We start from the raw sequence: 24093 nt of genomic DNA, 5'->3' as shown, positions 1-24093 counted from the left end.
AGGTTCCTAGATTTTCCAGTGGTTATAGTCAAGATTTGCATTTCTCATGTTGGGAACTAGATTCGAGGGGCAACATATCCGGTGACGCAGGGCTGCAGAAAGATCCAACTTCATTTTGGTGACCGTTATGTCCCACTATTCACTGGAACTCACTGAGACACTTCCAAAGATGCACACAAATTTGTCCAAGAACGGAAAGTGTTGAAAATAAATGTTTCAATGTTTGACAGCACATTAACAGGAACTTTACATGAACATTGGATAAAACACCCAAGTGGCTACCCTTGTGTGTTGTTAGTTGATATGATTGCACTAGGATGAGGGTGAGTGTGAGGGGTGGCTAGTGAGATGGGGATGTGATAATGTAGATAGAGAGGGATGGGTGGAGGTGCAAGGTAAGTTGGTGTAAGGATGTGCAGGAGTAGGGTAGGGAAGGCAGAGTGATGGGGATGTGTTGAGAGGTACAGCGGGATGAGGTTGAGAGTGGCTTTGTACTAACGTTTCATGATCTAATGAGATCATTGAAATGTTTGCGCCACAGCACCCAGGTCCTCCTGACCACATCCCTGCTTGTGCCCTCCTGTGCAATGTGCAACCAGGCTGTTTTGTTCTCCTGGGGAGGTGTCTTCCGCCCATCCGAAGGGAAGAGGACCTCCCTGCATGCTCTGACTCCGTAAGTATATGGAGGGAGACATGGGAGAGCCTGGGTGCAGCCCTGCCCCTCTGTGCAGTGATTGTCAGTGTTTGCAGCACTTCAATGCTGTAGAACACTGACAGCACAAATGTCAAAAGAAAGTTGGCCATGGTCCCTTTAAAGAAACTGGCTGATGACACTTCATGAATGATGTCACTAGACCCGCTTCCTCTAATTGGTCCGGGAAAAACGCTGGGCGGGCTTAACAAGCCCCATCAATGCAAATTCATTTTCCAGAGCGGGATGGAGCTAGCCACTGACATCACCCACCCCGGACCCACCGAGGTAAGCAATATCCCGGCCGCCATGTCATCCTCACAACTTACTTTCTCACCTAGCTTTGTATCATCAGCAAACCTGGATACATTACACTCGGTCCCTTAATCTAAGTCATTAATATAGATTGGAAATAGCAGAGGCCCCAGCACTGATCCTGGTGGCACCCCATTAGTAACAGCCTGCCACCCTGAAAATGACCCATTTATTCCTACTCACTGTTTTCTGTCCTTTAAACCAATCCTCTATCCAACCTTACCCTAACCCCCAACCCCATGAGCCCTTATCTTCTAGGACAACCTTTCATGTGGTACCTTATCAAAAGCGTTTTGAAAATCCTAATATACTACATCCACTGGTTCCCCTTTATCTACCCTGTCAGTTACATCCTCAACAAACTCGGATCAATTTGTGAAACACTATTTCCCTTTCAGAAAACCATGCTGACTCTGCCCAATCATATTGTGATTTTCTAATTGCCCTGTACCACTTCCTTAATAATGGATTCCATAACTCCATGTTCCACAGAATGAAGGTATTTGTTACCAGTTGCTTGTGTACATCAGGCGGAATATAATGTTCGTTTTTAGGCATTGTCAAACATTACCTCTCTTTTAGCGATCACACGTAGTTTGGGAAGACCAAAGGTGAAGTAGTAAAACTATGTGTCAAATCTGCTCCTGTCCCATTTTCCTGAAGGCATGATTCATGAGTAGATATGTTTCCTAGTCTGGGCTGGCTTATTTTGCAGCCCTTTTGGCAATTGCTAAATGGCTGTTCTTCATGTGTTCAGCTCTTCATTGTCGGAGAAAATCGAATCTGGTTTCGTATATACGCACAAACACTTTCCTTGCAAAAGGGTGCTGAGGTTAATTGTATTAATTTTACCACATTTGCTGAGATCACCAAATTGAACACAGGAGTACAGAATCAAACATGGGAACGTTCTGACCTGTGTGGCTCAGGACTACACTGGGGAGCGACAGCATTTATCCAACGGGTAGTTGGGTAGGTTTGTTTATTAAATATGCTACAACAACTAATGGAGAGGAAAAATAGACAAACACTTTGACTTGTACATAATCTCTTTAGTATTACAGGCAGTCTTGAGGCAGCTATTCTTTAATTCAGGAGCGGTGAGGGACAGTTTTACCGTCACATTCTGCATTTCAGAACCAAAAAGCTCCATCACAGATGGCGTCCCATTTAGAAGAGGATAAAGCTGAAGTTTCCAGGGGCTTCACTGAGGACACTGCCTCAGGTATGGAAGAGACAGCTCCAGTTAAAAAGATCAACAGAGAAACGAGTACTTTGGTTTGTGAAAGTGAAGCTCGTAGTGAATTCAGTAAAGGTATTTGTCCTGGAATAAAGGATTTCAGTAAAGTATTTCTATTTTGAATAATTGAGGGTGTTTTAATGAGGAAGAGATGCTCTATGTTGATAATGTGACCACTACCGTAGTCATTCAAATCAGATTAACACAGTGTCTTGCATTATGTAAATGTCTTCAGCATCTTCTGTGCAACCAGAAACAAACCTTACATGCAAGAATATTACAATTAATTGGTTCAATTTTTGTTCATAATCTTTTTGATTTATTCCACAGTTGTCTGTACTGGAAAGATCTTGGGGTCAGCAAATGAGGAAACAACCAAAGAGACTGAAAGCAGAAGACACAGTTTGAGAAAGAGAGAGAGAAAAGTTTACACTGAAGAAAGGGAACTTTGTGACGATAATTACCTGTGTATGTGCAAAGTAACCTATCCATTTCCTCAGGGCAGGAATAATTTATTGGGCGTTTTGGTGTGATGGCATAGGGGCCTTGGTAGGCCGGGGGATTGGTGGAGCAATGCAGCATGTCAGAGTGGTGGGGCAGGAGTGCAGGCCTGTGTTTGCCCACAAACAGGCACCGATTGTTCTTTATCATTGAGGAAAAACAATCACAAATATGATCCCCAAACTATTGATAATAATTCTGGAATCTTCTAATGAAATATTATAGGACTTTCAGTAATCATAAACTAATGGCCCCTGATTACAGGGAATAGCAGCTCCTTGTCTAAGATATTAAAGCATCCTATACCAGCCTACAGCAGGACCTGGACAACATCCAGGCTTGGGCTGACAAGCGGCAGCTAACATTCAAACTTATGAATGTCAAGCAGTGGCCATCTCCAAAGAATTGACGATGCAGCCAGAATTAAGTTGGGAGTCAGCATGGTTTGGGAAGGTTGTGTGGAGATGATGACATAACTGAAAGGGCAAAGTTGAGAAGTGGCACTGACCCCGAGAGTGATTTGCCTGATGGTTTAGAGGGACTTTTCTAACTGGATTGGCCGATTGAGCTTCATTCAAAGAATGAGGAAGCTTTCACCGATAGGAAGCAAAGCCCAAGGGGGAAAATTGAGTCGCGCCCCGCGGCCGAAATTCACCGGTAGCGCCCCAAGACCCCTGCGTTAACATTGATATAACCACGAATTGTACTTCCAAAAGAAACTTCTAGATCTTTCATTACACTGACAATTTCTCTTTCTTCCTTCTCCAGCAGCTCACCAAGTGCACCGAGATGAGTCTCATCCTTGCCCTCATTGCAATGTTGCTTTTACCACTGCAGAGTTTCTTCAGAAGCACATCAGGAGACATCCTGAATCCTGTGGACAAATTTCAGCAGGACAATCTTCGCCTCCCAGCACAAAATATCTTTGACAACGCGAAAGTGGGCAGGGATCATTCACACTCTCTGTCCAGAGGAGAGAATTTATAAAATCAGGTGATCTTCACCTACGCCAGCGTATCCACACAGGAGAGAGGCCGTATAAATGTACTGAATGTGGAGAGAGTTTCACAGAGGCAGGGAACCTCCATACACACCAGCGGATCCACACAGGAGAGAGGCCGTATAAATGTACTGAATGTGGAAAGAGTTTCACACAGGCAGGGAACCTCCATACACACCAGCGGATCCACACAGGAGAGAGGCCGTATAAATGTACTGAATGCGGAGAGAGTTTCACACAGGCAGGGAACCTCCATACACACCAGTGGATCCACACAGGAGAGAGGCCGTATAAATGTACTGAATGTGGAAAGAGTTTCACAGTGTCAGGGAACCTCCATACACACCAGTGGATCCACACAGGAGAGAGGCCGTATAAATGTACTGAATGTGGAAAGAGTTTCACGGTGTCAGGGAACCTCCATACACACCAGCGGATCCACACAGGAGTGAGGCCATATAAATGTACTGAATGTGGAAAGAGTTTCACACAGGCAGGGAACCTGCATACACACCAGTGGATCCACACTGGAGAGAGGCCGTATAAATGTACTGAATGTGGAAAGAGTTTCACACAGGCAGGGAACCTCCATACACACCAGTGGACCCACACAGGAGAGAGGCCGTATAAATGTATTGAATGTGGAGAGAGTTTCACACAGGCAGGGAACCTGCATACACACCAGCGGATCCACACAGGAGAGAGGCCGTATAAATGTACTGAATGTGGCGAGAGTTTCACACAGGCAGGGAACCTCCAGAGACACCAGCGGATCCACACAGGAGAGAGGCCGTATAAATGTACTGAATGTGGAGGCAGTTTCCCACAGGCAGGGAACCTCCATACACACCAGTGGATCCACACAGGAGGCCGTATAAATGTACTGAATGTGGAGAGTTTCACACAGGCAGGGAACCTCCATACACACCAGTGGATCCACACAGGAGAGAGGCCGTATAAATGTGCTGAATGTGGAGAGAGTTTTACAGTGTTGGGACCTCCATACACACCAGCGGATCCACACAGGAGAGAGGCCGTATAAATGTACTGAATGTGGAGAGTTTCACACAGGCAGGGGACCTCCATACACACCAGTGGATCCACACAGGAGAGAGGCTGTGAAAGGGTTAAAAAAGGGCTAAGATGAGGGGATTAAGGAACAGAGCATATCTCCAACCATATAAGGAATTGGTATGAACAATGTCCAGAAGGAAAGTCTGGTGTAGTCGTGGCCAAAGTGCACAAACCGTGAATCACTAACTGAGGAATGTATTGAGAGATAACGTATGGGGTCACAAGACCAATGCACAGGTCACAAGAATTTGCACCCGAAGCCAACTGTGTGATGAAAGAAATGTATACGTGTAATGCACCTAATTGTAAACAGTAGCCACGACTCAGAACAAAGCCTGTATATAAGGCAGGAGATTTTCAACGATCGGGAACATTCATCCCAGGATGGGTGTCTTCCCTGTCGACTTGTAAATAAAGTTGTTTTACTGAACGCACCTCCGGACTCCGAGTGATTGATTGGGAATAAGGCGGACGTCGACCCTTTATATCACAGGGTCCGTCTAGGGGAGAAGAAGCTCTCCCGGTTTACCCTTACAACTTGGCGTAGTCGGCAGGATCTACCGGATGGGCTGAGTAGAGACATTGTCTCCTCGCATCGAAGCTCAGGGCCGGAGATCCAACGAATCAGAGGCGGAGTCGGGATACATGAGTAAAGCAACTTGGGTGCATGCTAGGAAATTATAGAAATGATAATGTCTGAATAAGTTGAGGAGCTCGGGTTATATAGGATTGGATATAGGGAAAATCCAATCTAGGCGGAGTTAAAACCGCGTAAGCAGGGAAAGGTCCCTGAAGGTCCGGGGGAGTCCCGGAGGTAGGAAACGAGGGAGGAAACTAGCAAATCCACCCTAAAAGGATGGCGAACAAAAAGGACGCCAAAAGATCTAAACTCCCGTATGAATTTGTATGCGCTAGGTATCGACGGACAACAGTAGGGCATAAGGTAACTTGCCGTATGAATTTGTACGCGATAGTATCGGATAACGGAAATTCTGATAGGGGCGGGGTAAAAAGACCCCGGGAAAGTGAGAAAACCTCACGGAAATTCCCGAGCGGCTAGAAAATGCCTGGGAAAGAAATCGACGGACAAACAGGACGGCGTAACGTAACTTGCCGTATGAATTTGTGCACGATAAGTATGAGAAAGTTAAGGAAAAGATGGTTAAAAAAAAAAGGGATATGATGACAAGGTAATAAAAAGAATGGGAAAGGAAGGTGGGATCCTGAATGGGTTCCCGACTGACAGAAAGAATGGTGGAGTAAGGAGAGCAAGAATAAGGAGGAGAAAACTGTAGTGGTTCTTTGTCAGGGCCACCTGAAAAATGTGTAAGATTGGGGCCACACGGGAGAGGGAAAAAGAGGAGTTAGTGGAACAGTTAAAAAAGGTAGGCACCAAGTGTGCTGCTGTAATGAAGACAAGGTCAGTGCATAGTGGAAGGAATGATAGGAGATCGATTGGGAGGATTTAGAAAGAGAAACCTAAAGTTTTACCGACACGGAAGTTCTTAACGTCTGTGCTGAAACAAATAAAACACAAGATTGCTGAGTGAAAGGAACCTTAAAAAATACTGGGATCTCAGTTTGTGTGAAAGTTTTCCTGACTATGGATGTTTAAGAAGTTACAGTATTCCGTTTGTCTGAAAGCCTGTCTTTAAAAAAATGTCCAGTGTGTTTTAGCTCCACCCACTCTTTGGTACAGAGAGCTAAAAGCTGTTTAACCCGTTGAAGACTTGTCTTGAAGGATGGACAAGCGTGTGTTGTTTTAAGTTTGTTAATTGTTTTACAAAAGATAAGCTTCAGTCTTGAAGTTACAGTTGCCAATTTGCCTGGAAGAAAATTAATTTGAATGTTTACAAGGCATGGGTAATTGTTTCCTTGTTAATGTGACTATGGTTTCTTTCTTTTCCAAGTGATACTGGTTAGTTTATAAAAAATTGATCTGGATTGGATTGGAGTTATGAGGTTAATTAACCTATTAAAACCAGGCTTTCATTGTGGCCACGGTGAAATTCTGGTTGGTGTAAATTTGTGTAAACCATATTGAATAAGATATTTAATGGTCTGAAACCAGCCCTTAAAATATTTACAGTCTTGGATATAGCAAACAGGTTCTGGTCCATACCATTGGCAGAGGAATCACAAGGGAAATTCGCCTTTACCGTCAGGGATAGACAATATACATGGACCAGGGTCCCACAGGGGTTCCATAATAGTCCAAATATATTCCACCGTGTACTGAGTCAAGCCTTAGACGAGTTAGACCTATCAAAGTACCAGAGCGCCCTACTCCAATATGTCGATGACATAATGATTGCATCAGAGGATGCCAAAGGACACATGGGAGCATTACTAGCCACCCTCCAGACATTTAACAAAGCTGGCTTTAAATTGAGCCCAAAGGGCACAGGTTGGACTGTCCAAAGTAAAGTATCTAGGACACGAAATTAGCCAGGGGTATAAGGCACTCCCGCAGGAACAAAAGGCAGCCATAAAAGACAAGCCAAGGCCAGTGACCGTCCGGGGAGTGAGGAAAGTGTTGGGACTATTTAATTACGGCAGGAATTTTATATCAGACTTTGGAGGGAAAGCAGAGCCGATTCAACAGTTAGTTAAAGGGGGAGACCCACCACCGATAAGATAGAATGGGAGACGGAGCAGGAGGAAGCATATCGGGCCCTTAAACAGGAATTAATAACAGCCCCTGCCCTAGGATTATCAGATCCCACTCGACCCTTCCACCTATATTGTGATTTAGATCATGAGAGTGATTCAGCCGTGGTAATGCAAGATCACGGAGGGAAACAGAGACCCGTTGCGTATTACTCTGCAAAAAAAGACCCAGTAGTGAAGGCGATGCCACGATGTGTGGCTGCAATAGATTGCGCCACCCGGGCGGTGCGAGTAAGCGAACCAATAGTGATGATGGGAAAGGTAATTTTGCATATCAACATACGTTAGTGGGACTACTCAACACAGGAAAATTGTGGACGATATCGGATAGCAGGAAAGCTAAATGGGAAACGATATTACTCCCCAGGGATGGAACTGTGATAATACAAAAACATCCCGGGGTTAATCCAGCCACGGGCATATTAACGGAAGGAGAAGAGCACAGTTGTCAGATGAAAATGGAGGAAGAAATAGGGAGTGGAGTAAAGGAAGACCCACTAGAAAATCCCCATATGGTCATCTATGTAGATGGATCCCGAAAATATATCAACGGAGAACCCAGAACAGGGTGGGCAGTAGTAAATCAAGAAGGAAAGACCCTGTTAAAAGGAGCCCTTTATGGGGATAAGTCAGCACAGGTAGCGGAACTAGTGGCTTTAATAAAAGCGTTGGAAATAGCAAAAAAACAAACGGATAAATGTTTATACCGACAGCCGTTATGCCTTCGGAGTGGTGCATGATTATATGACACTATGGGCCAGAAGGGGGTACATGACCTCGACGGGAGAGGTAGTAAAACATGGAAAACTAATAGAAAGGTTAGTTAAGGCTGCACAGGCACCTTTAGAGGCAGCGGTAATTAAAATAAAAGCCTACACAAAGATAGAGGATATGGACTCACAGGAACCCCAGGACCAGGCCCCTATAGGGAATAGGTATGCAGATCTAGCCGCCAAATTAGTTGCGGAAGAAATGCAACCAAAGGATGTGTTTAAAAACGAAATAAATATGGTCATGACAGTCAGTGGGGTACAGGAAGTGAATATAATGGAGGTACAAGAAAATACTAGTAAAGAGGAAAAAGAGAGATGGAGACAAGCGGGCGCTCGACTACAGGATGGAATCTGGAAATGGGGCCCCCGTAACCAGGTGGTGGCACCGGAATGTTGCAGACAACAACTGATGGCGCTATACCATGGTGTAACACATACTGGCAGAAGTAACATGTTGCACCTACTGACACAGTACTGGTGGTGGCCAAAGATGGGTCGGGAAGTAGCGAAATATTGCCACCGCTGTATAATATGCGCTAAGAATAATGTAGGACAGAGATGTAGAGTTAGAGTAGCAAACCAACCCAGGCCCCAAGGACCCTGGGAAAACTTACAAATTGACTTTACCAGCAGGACCGGGGGAAGAAATATTGCCCGGTAATAATTGACCAATTTACCAGGTGGGTGGAAGCTTTTGCCACCCAAGATTGCTCTGCAAAAACAGTTGCACTAATATTGGCTACCGAGGTTATACCCCGTTGGGGAGTGCCTCTGCAAATTGACTCAGACAACGGCACTCATTTCACCGGTAAAATAATGAAACTTGTAAGCTGTTACACGTAACACAAAAATATCACATACCATATCACCCCCAGAGCTCGGGGATGGTAGAAAGAATGGACACTGAAAAACGCGCTGACAAAAGCCATCCAAGAAACAGGGAAGGGATGGTCGGAATTATTACCCAGCATACTAATGAGGCTGCAAGCCACCCCAGGACGAACGACTGGACTGACCCCCTGCGAACTAATGACAGGACGAGCTATGAGACTACCAGAGGATTTGGCTGGAGGGGTGAGTGAACCAGGACCAGTACAAGATAGATTAAGTACAACTAAATCAGGAGGTACAAGCACTGAATAAAGAAGTAAGGAACCAACAACAGATTAAAGATCTAGAAAGGCAGAATGCTGGACTTAAACCAGACGAGTTGCCCAGAATAGGTCAACAAGTAATGACGCAAGTTATCGGAAGAAAGGGAATGGAACCCCGTTGGATGGGGCCATATACTGGATTAATGACAAGTGATACGTGTGTTTGTCTACAGGAACCGACGGGTATGCGATGGAAGCACTGGACCCAGGTGAAACCATTTAACACTAAAGACCCCCATTCTACCCTCTCCTCTAGGGGAAAGAGCTCGGAAGACGACCAGACCTCTGTTTAAATTACAGATAAACGTGGATCCAGTGAGATGGATTATTATAACTACTCTGATGACAACACTTATAAGCCCAAATAACGGGCTGAAAGAAATGGACTGCAAGTTAAGATCCCCTAGTGGAGACTCCACAAGGAACTTCATTATATCACACAGTTACGAGTGTGAAAAACAGGAAAAGGATGTTACAGGTGTAACGGTATCTGGGTGAACTTGGATCAACGACCATGCGGACCCTATATAATGACAGATACCAGCAATATGGTAAGATGTAATAGACACTGGCAGGTGTTGGGTCAAGTAGGGGGAGGATATATCCTGAGCTGCACGGACAATATCATAAGATGGACTATTGTACACGGCATTACAACACCTCAACCAACAACAAGAAGGATCACACCACAAGGAGTAACCCTAGAACCAGCAACACCCCCAATCACAACAACACCTGAAGAACGAAGGTGTCCGAAATGGATGCCTGGGCCCGAAAATGGACTGGTGTTATTTACCGAGGGAGAACAATTGTATGATAATGTGAGACATGAAATTGTACCGGTACTAATGAACTTAACCATGCTACAATGGCCAGGATATTGTGAAAGATTTACTAAAACTAGAGAGTTGTATGCATATATGATAAGGAATGTAATTAACCAAGCTGCTGATGCAACAGGGGCTTCTAGTTTCAGGGGACATGCTGCATTCCACCAAAGAATTAAGAGGGGTTTAGGAAACGATGTACTCACGGGAATAAATACGGGGACGTCATTCATTAATGCCCTGGATATACAAGGAGTCCAGAGTAGTGTGGAACAATTACAAAGGGTAATACAACAGATTTTAGAGAAAGAAACTGGTTTGCTTCAACAAGAATCAGAGTTGGGAGAACATACGATAAGGAAATTACTCGAGGGAATCAAAGTTATAGAAACCATGTTGGCACTATCAACAAACTAAACCATAGAGATATGAGGAACAGGCAAAAGATGGGGTAGGGAGAGGCTTGTGCCATGCCTATGGCCAATGGACCACCGGACAGTTAAAACACAATCTGGCACAGATACAACGAGGTGAGGGACCAGACTGGATTAACAGCACACAGCTCTATGGCCTGAGCCAGAATCCAGGCCCTCTGAGTGCCTGTACCCTCAAGGGGATGACCAGAGTATATCCAGTGATACAAAAATGCAAAGCAGAAGTGACAGCAATGATAGGCATGGTACTCATGATACCAGTGGTGAGACTAGACACGACTCCATACCCACAGTACCAGGTAACAAACATAGGCATAGTGAGGGCTGAGACATACCTCCGATACTATCCAATTGATACCTATGCCATCAGGAAGAATGATACTATAAGAGGAGTCTCCCTAAATGGATGCCATGGGAAAGGTACGCTTAAGATATGCCCACATCCGGTAGGAGAAGGCACTAAGGATGAGTGCAGCTATAATAAGACAGAGGGGTGCATGTTGGAATTATCACATCGATCACCATCACATCCGCTCGGGATATAGAGACAGAGGGGAGTATTGTATAGCCACCACAGAGACTGAGCACCAATATAGTAACCTTGTATGTGTAATCACAATGCCTAACTTCTGCTTTACACCAAAGATCCCTGTGACAATTGGACACACCAGATTGGTGTATGTACACTCAAGGGAGGAAATGAAACTAAATGTGACAGATAGTTTAAGGGACGAATTGGTCAATTATGAAGATCCGGTGGGGGCTCCAATACCCCGCCTGCAAGGGGATCTGCAAGAGATAAAAGAGGGCTTAAGTAAAATGGTGAAACAATACGTAATGTTGCAAAGGAACCTTGGGGAACTAGAAAGGGACATAGAAGTAGAACTACAGGAGGTCCCATGGTATAAGAAGCTGTGGGATTGGGGGATGAATGTCAACATCCACCCATGGGACAGCATTACGTCTCACATACTAGTTACAGTACAATTGGTTTTGGCGATAGGAATGGGAATAGCAGCATGTGCCGCCTGTAAAAAACGTAGAAAACAAAAAAGAAAAAAGGAAATGGAAGCAATATACATGACCTTGATAAAGTAGTAATGTATGCTGTTCGATGGTAATTGTTACAGAAACCTCCTGGGCAGATACCCATCGAGCAGACAGACTATTACTACGAACGAGCGAAGGCTTGGGAGAAAGACCTGCTTAATGGATGTATAGTACTAATAACATTAATGCTTATAACCTATGTAATTGGATGGATGATATGTCGATGGAAAAGATGTCGGGCTGCGCAGATTCAGGCCCGAGGCTGTCGGCGATTCCCAGGAGGCCGTCATTCCAGTGTGACTCCGGGAATCCGCCCCCAGATTTGTTCCCAGGCGGGCCAATAGCAGAAGGTCATCCCCCGGGGGTGGGAGGGGGAGGGGCGGGTGATCGATCACACATCGCTTCCTTGCACTCCGCCGGTCAAGCTCCCAGCTAGGCCGCACTCGAAGCCTGGGACTCGCCTGAGCCCGAGGCCCTGCCCCAGGCCCCCTCCTCCCTGTACCCCTTCAGCAGCTGGTTGAGCAGGGTCTTCTCGTTGGCCCCTTGCCGCCGCGCGAGGAGGGGCGGCAGCGGGTTGCGCCGGTACTCGATGACCGCCATCTTGGCCCGGTCCAAGTTCTCCCGGGTGGGAATCTGCATCATCCACACGGAACTCCCCCGCCGGTGGTCCTGGAATCGCGGAGCCAGGACCTTGAAGAGCTTCGGGATGAGATCTTTCTCCTGACAGAAACAGAAAAAGAGTTTTATTCCTAGAAATATTCCGCTCTTCCCCTCCCCTCAACCGGGCCCAATAAGAACTCTCCCTTCTCAGTTACAGCTCACTCTCGCCTCCGAGTCAGAAGGTCATGGGTTCGAGCCCCACTCCAGAGACTTGAGCCCATAAACCAGGCCGACACTCCCAGTGCAGTACTGAGGGAGCGCTGTACTGTCGGAGGGGCAGTACTGAGGGAGCGCCGCACTGTTGCAGGGGCCGTACTGAGGGTGCGCCGCATTGTCGGAGGGGCTGTACTGAGGGAGCATTGCTCTGTCGGAGGGGCAGTACTGAGGGAGCATCGCACTGTCGGAGGGGCAGTACTGAGGGAGCGCCGCACTGTCGGAGGGGCCGTACTGAGGGAGCGCCGCATTGTCGTAGGGGCAGTGCTGAGGGAGCATTGCACTGTCGGCGGGGCAACTGAGGGAGCATCGCACTGTCGGAGGGGCAGTACTGAGAGAGCACCGCACTGTCGGAGGGGCAGTGCTGAGGGAGCGTTGCACTGTCGGAGGGGCAGCACTGAGGGAGCGCCGCACTGTCGGAGGGGTAGTGCTGAGGGAGTGCCGCACTGTCGGAGGGGCAGTGCTGAGGGAGCGCCGCATTGTCGGAGGGGCAGTGCTGAGGGAGTGCCGCACTTTCGGAGGGGCAGTGCTGAGGGAGTGCCGCACTGTCGGCGGGGCAACTGAGGGAGCATCGCACTGTCGGAGGGGCAGTACTGAGAGAGCACCGCACTGTCGGAGGGGTAGTGCTGAGGGAGCGTTGCACTGTCGGAGGGGCAGCACTGAGGGAGCGCCGCACTGTCGGAGGGGTAGCGCTGAGGGAGTGCCGCACTGTCGGAGGGGCAGTGCTGAGGGAGCGCCGCATTGTCGGAGGGGCAGTGCTGAGGGAGCGCCGCATTGTCGGAGGGGCAGTGCTGAGGGAGCGCCGCACTGTCGGAGGGGCAGTGCTGAGGGAGCGCCGCACTGTCGGAGGGGCAGTGCTGAGGGAGTGCCGCACTGTCAGAGCGATTGACTGTCAGAGGTGTCACCTTTCAGATGAGAGGTTAAACACGAGGCTCCGTCTGCCCTCTCAAGTGAATGCAAAAGATCCGCAGCCACTATTTTGAAGAGGAGCAGGGGAGTTCTCCCCGCTGTCCTGTGACGAATATTTATCCCTCAACCAACATCTGGTGATGATCACACTTGTATGTGGGAGCTTGCTGTGCACAAATTGGCTGCCGGGTTTCCTACATTACAACAGAGACTACACTTCAAAAAAAAGTACTTCATTGGCTGTAAGGTGCTGTGGGACGTCCTGAGGTAGTGAAAGGCGCTATAGAAATGCAAGTAGCCAAGGCTCTTTGCGATGGCCAGCGCGGCGAGATCGCGGGCGTGGCGGAGTGACGCTCGCGACACAGGCCGACCCCGAAGACCCCGCGGGCCCCCTCCCCCCCCCCACCCCGCCCCCGCGCCAGAGATACTGACCGTCAGCCAGAAGTCGGCCATCTTCATGGCTTTCTCGTCCGTGTCCCCTCGCTTGGCGTAATCCACCAGCTGGAAAGCAAGGGCAGAACAGTCAAACCCGCAGGCTCCTTCCCAGCACAGACAGAGGCCAGTCGGCCCCTCGAGCCTGCCCTCCTTCTGTACGCGAGCAATCCCCAAACCCATCCCACTGCCCCGCTCTCTCCATCGACAAATATTGATCCCAAATTCCCCCTTTCACAGAGGCCATGGTCTCGGCCTCAACCTCCTCCCCATGGATTCAGTGACGTGGGGGATTGGAGAAGCTGGGATTGTTCTTCGAGCAGAGAAGGTTTAGGGCAGATTTAACAGAATCATAGAATGATACAGCGCAGGAGGAGGCCATTCGGCCCATCGTGCCTCTGTTGGCTCTTTGGACCCACTCCCCTGCTCTTTCACCAGAGCCCGGAAAATGTTTCCTTTTCAAGTATTTATCCAATTCCCTTTTGAAAGTTATTATTGAATCTGCTTCCACCGGCCTTTCGGGCAGCACAATCCAGATCACAACTGTTGTGTATGTACCTTTAAGAGAGAACTGCTTTTATACTGCAGTACCGGCAGTGATCACACCTGTATATAAAGCCGTAGCAGGCTTCTGTACTTTCAGTTCCAGCATACCCTCTGTTCAGTAAACACCTCTTATTACCATTCTCCTGCAGTCCGTGTGTTATTGATACGCGGACACTACAGTGGCGATGAGCAGGTTCGAACTCAGTTGCAGTACTGCATCACCTCACGGGGATCCATCCCTGAAAAGAAGCTTCTTGGAGGTCGAAGCCAGAGCAACGGGTGTCGACCGTGGGCAACCGCCCAGTGATCCATCGGAGTTCAGTGAATCGCAGGGGAAGCTGTGGAGAGCTGGGCTTGGCTCCCCAGTCAAGGTGTTCCAGCAAATCGTGCTGGTAGCAGGTAGTGCGCTGACCCTTCCGGACTGCGGCGGGCTTGAGCTCGATCGAGCGGCTCTGCAAGGGGGCCGTGCAACGTCGTCGGGAAGGAAAAGAGAGAGAGAGGGTGGAGCGCAGAGGGCGCGGTTGGTGCTCAAGAGCCGGGCAGCGTTAGAGAAAATAAAAGAGGGGAAGGAAAAGAGACGCGCCAAAGCCGCGGGGCGCCGCCATTACTATTTAGAACACTCGGAGCAGCATTGGCAGCAAGGGGAAGAAGGAAAAGCGCGGGAGGCGCCATTTTAATCCATTGGGGAAGAAGGAAAAGCGCGGGAGGCGCCATTTTAAACCACCCAAGATGCCGAAGAGTGGCAGTATCACTGCTTTCGACAACGAAATAGAAGACTGGACCACGTATGTGGAAAGAAATGAAGTGTACTGCAAGGCAAATGGGGTGGCCGATGAAAAGAAGGCGTCGGTATTATTAAATTTGATGGGCGCGAGAACGTACGGCCTATTGCGGAATTTAATTACCCCAGCTAAACCAATGGAGAAAAGCTTTGAAGAGATTGTCAATATCTTACAGGAACATCTAAACCCGACACCGCTGCTGATAGCAGAAAGATTCAAGTTCCATAAAAGAAACAGCACAAAGATGAGAGTAATGCTGACTATCTTACGGAACTACGCAAGTTATCGAAGCACTGCCAGTTCGGAGCAGGACTGGCAGATACCTTAAGGGATAAGTTTGTCTGCGGGCTCCAGAGTGAAGGAACCCAGAAACGGCTACTTTCGGAAAAGGACCTTATGCTAGAAAAGGCTTTCAGCATTGCAGCATCCTACGAAGCAGCAGCACGGGGAGCTGCGGAAATACAACAGAAACCGCAAGAATATAGCACCAATGAAATGGCATATGGAGCAGAAAAGTGCTATCGCTGTGGCAGAACAAACCATGACCAGAAGGATTGCTGGGCTAAGGACAAAGTATGCAGGCAATGTGGAAAAGTGGGACACATAGCATGAGTCTGCAGGTCGGGAAAGAAAACCAACACTAAAAGAACTACTAAGGAAAAGTACAAGAAAGTACAAAAGATGACGGACAGTAGTTCAGAAGACCAGAAGAGTGATAATGACTCCGGGAGCAGGAGACTAAGTTGTCTAAAGTTACACAACGTGATCGCAAAGGAGGATCACCGAACCATTTGGGTCACCCTCATGATAGCAGGGTCCCAAGTAAAGATGGAATTGGACACAGGATCAGCCCCAACAGTCATGAATCGACGAGACTACGAGCGGCTATTCTCACACATTCCCTTGAAGGATACGTCCATTGTCTTGAAGACATATACGGGGCAAAAAGTCTACCCCAGAGGAAAAATAAGGGTGCCCGTTAAATACAACGGCAAGGAAACACAGGAACTGTATCTATATATACTACAAGGTGGAGGACCGCCATTATTGGGACGTGAATGGATCCGGAAAATACAATTGGATTGGCATTCCATTCAGGCGCTAGCTGTGGCTGACAAAAAGGATGACGACGCTACACCTGGACGACTGTCAAAAATTCTAACTGACGTGAAAGAGGTGTTCCAGCAAGGACTTGGGACTCTAAAAGGCGTGACGGCAACGATAAAAATTGAAGATAACGCAAACCCTAAATTTTTTACGGTCAGACCGGTACCGTATGCGATCCGCCCAGCCGTCGAAGCAGAGCTGGAGAGTCTGGAGTGTGCGGGTGTGCTGTCCAAGGTGGACTGGAGCGAGTGGGCCACACCCATCGTTCCTGTAATGAAGAAATCATTGAGCAGCACGCCTGGGGAACCGAAGAAGGTTCGCATCTGTGGGGACTTTAAGGTAACTGTGAACCCAGTCCTTCAAACAGTACAATATCCAGTTCCGCGGATAGAAGATATTTTCGCCTCACTATCTGGAGGGAAACGCTTTACGAAGATTGATCTGGCCCAAGCGTATCTACAAATGGAGGTAGATGAATCATCTAGAAAATACCTCACGATAAACACTCACAAAGGTCTTTACCAGTACAACCGACTGGTATTCGGGGTAGCATCAGCTCCGGCAATTTGGCAGAGAGTGATGGAACAAGTCCTGCAAGGGATCTCGGGGACCCAGTGTTATTTGGACAACATCCTGGTTACGGGCGGAAATGACAGTGAACACCTTGCCAACCTGGCTCACTAGATTACAAAAATATGGGCTACGAGCCAACCGCCCCAAATGCGAGTTTTTCAGGAAACAAATCTCGTATTGCGGCCACGTGATTGATGAAGAGAGGTTACATAAGTCCCCAGACAAGATTGAGGCAGTAGTCAAGGCTCCAGCACCGGAAAATGTGTCACAACCGAGGTCGTTCCTCGGGTTGGTGAACTACTACCATAAGTTCTTGCCAAACTTGTCTACAATTCTGCACCCGCTGAACGCCCTGCTGCAAACTGGAGTAGCATGGAAATGGAGTGATGAGTGTAAGCGTGCCTTTCAGAAATGTAAATGCCTAATCACTTCAAAAGAAGTATTGGCCCACTACAATCCATCACTACCGATTCGGTTTGCATGTGATGCGTCTCCCTACGGCATTGGAGCAGTGCTGTCGCACAAATTCCTTGACGGTTCAGAGAGGCCAATAGCCTTTGCGTCACGCTCGTTAACTTCAGCCGAGCGTAACTACGCCCAGATTGACAGGGAGGCCCTCAGCCTGGTGTGGGGGGTGAAGAAGTTCAATCACTATCTGCACGGGCAGAAATTCACCTTACCGACTGATCACCAGCCTCTTGTCTCCATTTTTAACCCAAAGAAGGGCGTTCCGGTGATGACGGCGCAACGGCTGCAAAGATGGTCCCTTTTTCTAGGGGCACATCAATACGACATAGAGCATAAGGGCACGAAACAGCATGGAAACGCTGATGGGCTGTCGCGCCTGCCGCTGCCTACGGTGGAGGAAGCACCTACAGTGGACCCTGTTGAGATATTCCATTCAACCATAGTCGAATGTCTACCTGTTACAAACTCAAGTATAGAGAAGGAAACCCGAAATGACCCGACACTCTCTCGGGTCTATGATTTGATGGCGAAGGGATGGCCAGCACATGGCGACTTACTGTTGCCAGCATTCTCGCCAAGGAGAGAACAGCTGTCAGTGTGCCGGGGGACCTTGATGTGTAGATCCCGAGTGGTAATTCCACCCAAGTTGAGAGAAAGAGTGCTCAATGAGCTTCATGAGGGTCAGCTGGGAGGGGTAAAAATGAAAAGCCTAGCCAGGGCATTTGTGTGGTGGCCGGGAATCGATAAAGAAATCGAGGAAATGACCAAGAGATGCACAGGATGCGAGAAAGTCCAAAACGCTCCACCACAGGCCCCACTACACCCATGGGAGTGGCCCTCATCTCCATGGCAACGGGTACACATTGGTTTTGCTGGTCCATTTATGGACTCAATGTTTTTAATCGCCATGGATGCACATTCGAAATGGCCAGAGGTCATCAAAATGTCCTCCACCACCACGGAGAAAACTATTGCAGTCCTACGGACCATCTTCGCCAGGAATGGCTTGCCAGAACAGATTTGCTCCGACAATGGACCACAGTTTGTGTCCGAGGATTTCCAGAGGTTTTTGAGGAATAATGGGGTAAAGCATTACACATGCGCCCCATATCATCCAGCCACAAATGGATTGGCTGAGAGGTTTGTTCAAACCTTTAAAAAAGCAATAAAGGCGATGTATAACGACAACATACCACTGCAACACAAGATGGATAATTTCTTGTTTGCTTACACATGCGACACATGCAGTCACCAACCAAGCTCCAGCCATGATGTTCTTTAACCGAAGGTTAAGATGTCGCCTGGACTTGCTCAAACCAAACATAAGACGAGATGTTGAGAATAAGCAATTCCAGCACATCAATGAAAAGCCAACCAGGAGCTTCAAGATAGGGCAACCAGTCTTGGCCCGCGACTACCGAACAGAAAAATGGCAGCCAGGAACGATATGCACACGGCAGGGACCACTAATGTACACAGTGGACGTTGGAGAGAGCATCGTGAGACGCCATGCTGACCAAATTCTGGAGTCACAGGAACAAGTCAAACCCATACCACGAGCATGCGCACCTGGTGATGAACCCGAAGTACAGATTGCGTCTACCTCAGAATCAGTGGTATTGGAATCTGACGAACCAACCAATGACAATGAGCCAGAATCGACTCCGCCGCAAGAACAGGATACTCGAGAAAGGCGCTATCCAGACAGGATCAGGAAGCCTCCTCAAAGACTGAATTTATAACTGATTACTTTCAGCTGATGTATATAGTACAAAGAAAATTGTAATTGTAATTAGTTATTATTCAATTGTTAAATGAATGTTATGTACTGTTTATCTAAAAGGGGAGGAATTGTTGTGTATGTACCTTTAAGAGAAGAACTGATTCTATACTGCAGTACCGGCAGTGACCACACCTGTCTAAAAAGCCCTAGCAGGCTTCTGTACTTTCAGTTCCAGCATACCCTCTGTTCAGTAAACACCTCTTATTACCGTTCTCCTGCAGTCCGTGTGTTATTGTTACGCGGACACTACAACAACAACTTGCTGTGTAAAAAAAAATCTCATCTCCCCGCTGGTTCTTTAACCAATCACCTTCAATCTGTGTCCTCTGGTTACCGACCCTTCTACCACTGGACACAGTTTCTCCTCATTTACTCTCAAAACCATTTATGATTTTGAATACAATCTTCCCCTTAACCTTCTCTGCTCTAAGGAGAACAATCCCAGCTCCTCCAGTCTCGCCACATAACTGAAGCCCCTCATCCCTGGAACCATTCTCGTAAAGAGCAGCGTTCAAAATCATGAGGGGTTTTGATCGAGTAAATGAGGAGAAACTGTTCCCACTGGCAGGAGGGTCGGTAACCAGAGGGCACAGAGTTAAGATAATTGGCAAAAGAACCAGAGGGGAGATGAGGAGATTATTTTTTTACGCAGCGAGTTGTTGTGATCTGGAATGCGCTGCCTGAAAGGCCGGTGGAAGCAGATTCAATAATAACTTTCAAAAGAGAATTGGATAAATACTTGAAAAGGAGATATTTGCAGGGCTCTGGGGAAAGAGCAGGGGGAGTGGGAACTAATTGGAGAGCTCTTCAAAGAGCCGGCACAGGCACGAGGGGCCGAATGGCCTCCTTCTGTGCTGAGAGATTCTATGGGAGCATTCCGTGCTTCAACACCTCTGTGTACAGAAATTTCTACTAATCCCTCTCAGAACACTCGTTAAATTGATGGGCTCACGTCACGGACTCCCCGAGCACAGGAAATTTATTGTCCCCATTCACTCCATCAAAACTCATTCTCATTTTTAAAAACCCTATTAAATCTCCTCTTAGCCTTCTCTGCTCCAGTGCAAATAGTCCCAGGATCTCAAGTCACCTCTCTGGCTCAGTGGGTAACACTCACTCTCGCCTCCGAGTCAGATGGTCGGTTCGAGCCTCAGTCCAGAAACTTCAGTACATAATCCAGGCCGACACTCCCAGCGCAGTAATGAGGGAGCGCCGCACTGTCGGAGGGGCAGTGCTGAGGGAGCGCCACACTGTCGGAGGGGCAGTACTGAGGGAGCGCTGCACTGTCAGAGGGGCAGTACTGAGGGAGCGCCGCACTGTCGGAAGGGCAATACTGAGGGAGCGCTACACTGTCAGAGGGGCAGTGCTGAGGGAGCGCTACACTGTCGGAGGAGCAGTACTGAGGGAGCGCCGCACTGTCAGAGGGGCAGTACTGAGGGAGCGCTGCACTGTCGGAGGATGAGTACTGAGGGAGCGCCGCACTGTCAGAGGGGCAGTACTGAGGGAGCGCTGCAATGTCAGAGGGGCAGTACTGAGGGAGCGCCGCACTGTCAGAGGGGCAGTACTGAGGGTCGTCGTCGTACGTGGCTTCACACTGTTCCCTTTGGGGAATTGTATTAAGTGGCAGAAGGATTTCTGGCCGCGTTAACGCTCCTTCAGTGACCGTAACCATCTTCATACCAGCCATTAGGGCGGAAGAGTTTTACGGGCTCCCACAACCCATACGAGGGGGGGGGGGGGGGCTACCCACACCCACGGACGCAAGTATCCCGCTGGATGTCAACCCAGAATTTAGAGCCGGAGCTCCGACTCCACTTGTCGGGACTGTCTGGAGTGGGGTTCGAAACCCTACACCTTCTGGCCCAGCGGCGGGGATGCTACCGCTACACCAAAGGCCCACTCCAGTACTGAGGGTGCGCCGCACAGTCAGAGGGGCAGTACTGAGGGAGCGCCGCAATGTCAGAGGGGCAGTACTGAGAGAGCGCTGCATGGTCGGAGGGGCAGTACTGAGGGAGCGCCGCACTGTCAGAGGGGCCGTACTGAGGGAGCGCCGCAATGTCAGAGGGGCAGTACTGAGAGAGCGCTGCATGGTCGGAGGGGCAGTACTGAGGGAGCGCCGCACTGTCAGAGGGGCAGTACTGAGGGAGCGCTGCACTGTCAGAGGGGCCGTACTGAGGGAGCGCCGCAATGTCAGAGGGGCAGTACTGAGGGAGCGCTGCATGGTCGGAGGGGCAGTACTGAGGGAGCACTGCACTGTCGGAGGGGCAGTACTGAGGGAGCGCTGCACTGTCAGAGGGGCAGTACTGAGGGAGCGCTACACTGTCGGAGGAGCAGTACTGAGGGAGCGCCGCACTGTCGGAGGGGCAGTACTGAGGGAGCGCTGCATGGTCGGAGGGGCAGTATTGAGGGAGCGCTGCACTGTCGGAGGGGCAGTACTGAGGGAGCGCCGCACTGTCGGAGGAGCAGTACTGAGGGAGTGCCGCACTGTCGGAGGGGCAGCACTGAGGGGGCGCTGCTCTCTCGGAGGGGCAGTACTGAGGGAGCGCCGCACTGTCGGAGGGGCAGTACTGAGGGAGTGCGGTACCGTCATTCGAATAAGTCGTTAAACCGAGGCCTCGTCTGCCTTCTCAGGTAGACATAAAAGACCCTGCGGCCACTATTGGAAAAAGAGCAGGAGAAGTTATTCCAAGTGTCCTGGGCTAATATTTATCCCTCAACCAATAATCAGTAAAAACAGATGATCTGGTCTTTTAAAAAAATGCATTCATGGGTTGTGGGCGTTGCTGGCAAGGCCAGCATTTATTGCCCATCCCTAGTTGCCCTCGAGAAGGTGGCGGTGAGGTGCCTTCTTGAACCGCTGCAGTCTGTGTGGTGAAGGCGCTCTCACAGTGCTGTTTGGGAGGGAGTTTTTAGGGAGCCTCTTTTCCAGGTTGAATCGCCCAAGTCTCTCCACACAACTCAGTCCCTCTGGCACCGGGGATCGGTCTCGTGGCTCTACTCTGTGATGCCCCTAGTAGTCGAATGTCTCCCTTATGTCTGTGTGTCCAGAGCTGGATCCAGTACATTTAAAAGAAAGACTTGCATTTATATAGCGCCTTTCACGACCACCAAACATCCCAAAGTGATTTACAGCCAATGAAGTACTTTTGAAGTGTAGTCACTGTTGTAATGTAGGAAACGCAGCAGCTAATTTGTACACAGCAAGCTCCCACAAACAGCAATGTGATGATGACCAGATAATCTGTTTTCTAGTGATGTTGGTTGAGGGATAAATATTGGCCAGGACACCGGGGAGAACTCCCCTGCTCTTCTTCGAATTAGTGCCGCGGGATCTTTTACGTCCACCTGAGAGCAGACGGGGCCTCGGTTTAACGTCTCATCTGAAAGGCGGCACCTCCGACAGTGGAGTTATCCCCGGTGTCCTGGCCAATATTTACCGTTCAATCAATATCACTAAAACAGATTATCTGGTCATTGTCACATTGCAGTTTGTGGGAGCTTGCTGTGCACAAATTGCCTGCCGCGTTTCCTACATTACAACAGTGGCAACACTTCAAAAGTACTTCATTGGCTGAAAAGCGCTTTGGGACGTCCGGTGGTCCTGAAAGGCGCTATATAAATGCACGTTGTTGATTCGGGGGAAAGCAGAGTAACAGCAGCCTGGGCAGACGGCAGGAAGGAACAAGATAAACGGGGTGTTCGAAGGGTGGAAGTGATTACCTTCTCAGTGTAAAACCTCATCTCATCAGCCCGGGCCAGGGTGGTTTCAATCCTCTCGTGTCGCACCAACGCTGTCACAAGTTCCGCAACATATCGATCCGGGACCGGGGTCCCAGCCCCATCCGACGGTAAACTCGCCCATGACTGATCCAGAGGGCAGCGGTGAGATGCATCCTTCCGAGGGGCCGGGAGTCTGGGGGGGGATCAGAGACCGGAGCAAAGATGAGAATTCAACCGTCACAATCCCAGCGTCACGTCACAGCGCGACCCAGAAACACCCTGATCCCGTCCGCCATTCATCACCGTCCCCGTCCCACACTGATCACCGACCCCCCGGACCCCGTCCCACACTGATCACTGCCCCCCCCGGACCCCGACCCACAATGATCACCGACCCCCCGGACCCCGTCCCACACTGATCACCGCCCCCCCGGACCCCGTCCCACACTGATCACCGCCCCCCCGGACCCCGTCCCACACTGATCACCGCCCCCCCGGACCCCGTCCCACAGTGATCACTGACCCCACCCCGGACCCCGTCCCACACTGATCACTGCCCCCCCCCGGACCCCGACCCACAGTGATCACTGACCCCCCGGACCCCGTCCCACAGTGATCACTGACCCCACCCCGGACCCCGTCCCACACTGATCACTGCCCCCCCCCGGACCCCGACCCACAGTGATCACTGACCCCCCGGACCCCGACCCACAGTGATCACTGACCCCCCAGACCCCGTCCCACACTGATCACCGCCCTCCCAGACCCCATCCCACACTGATCACCAACCCCCCAGACCCCGTCCCACACTGATCACTGACCCCCCAGACCCCGTCCCACACTGATCACTGACCCCCCAGACCCCGTCCCACACTGATCACTGACCCCCTGCCCTGGACCCCGTCCCACACTGATCACCCCCCCGGACCCCGAACCACACTGATCACCGCCCCCCCCCCGGACCCCGTCCCACACTGATCACTGACCCCCCGCCCCGGACCCCGTCCCACACTGATCACCCCCCCGGACCCCGAACCACACTGATCACCGCCCCCCCCCGGACCCCGTCCCACACTGATCACTGACCCCCAGCTCACTTGGGCTGCTAACTCTGGTTGCAGGTATTCCTGGAGATATCATCACATGAACTCCAACCTCCAACCACCCTGCC

At 49.5% G+C, this 24093-nt stretch overlaps 2 pseudogenes across 1 annotated transcript; one reads left to right on the top strand and one right to left on the bottom strand.

Annotated features, from left to right (window-relative positions):
* LOC147110212 (uncharacterized) overlaps nt 1-4789 on the top strand; it is a 151610-nt pseudogene extending 146821 nt beyond the window's left edge.
* Nucleotides 1972-23263, bottom strand: LOC147110211 (large ribosomal subunit protein bL17m-like; annotated as a pseudogene). The gene is made up of 3 exons (XR_015080400.1): nt 22923-23263; nt 13944-14012; nt 1972-12449 (listed from the first exon to the last, which is right to left on the bottom strand). The product of XR_015080400.1 is annotated as a large ribosomal subunit protein bL17m-like (transcript).
* Nucleotides 23264-24093: the final 830 nt, after the last annotated feature.

This window comes from Somniosus microcephalus, chromosome 12, assembly GCF_052327205.1.
Source record: "Somniosus microcephalus isolate GS21.2 chromosome 12, FLI_Smic_1.0, whole genome shotgun sequence".
Classification (NCBI taxonomy): Eukaryota; Metazoa; Chordata; class Chondrichthyes; order Squaliformes; family Somniosidae; genus Somniosus; species Somniosus microcephalus.
Note: the sequence above shows the minus strand (reverse complement) of the source record. Positions and strands in the feature narration are given on the sequence as shown.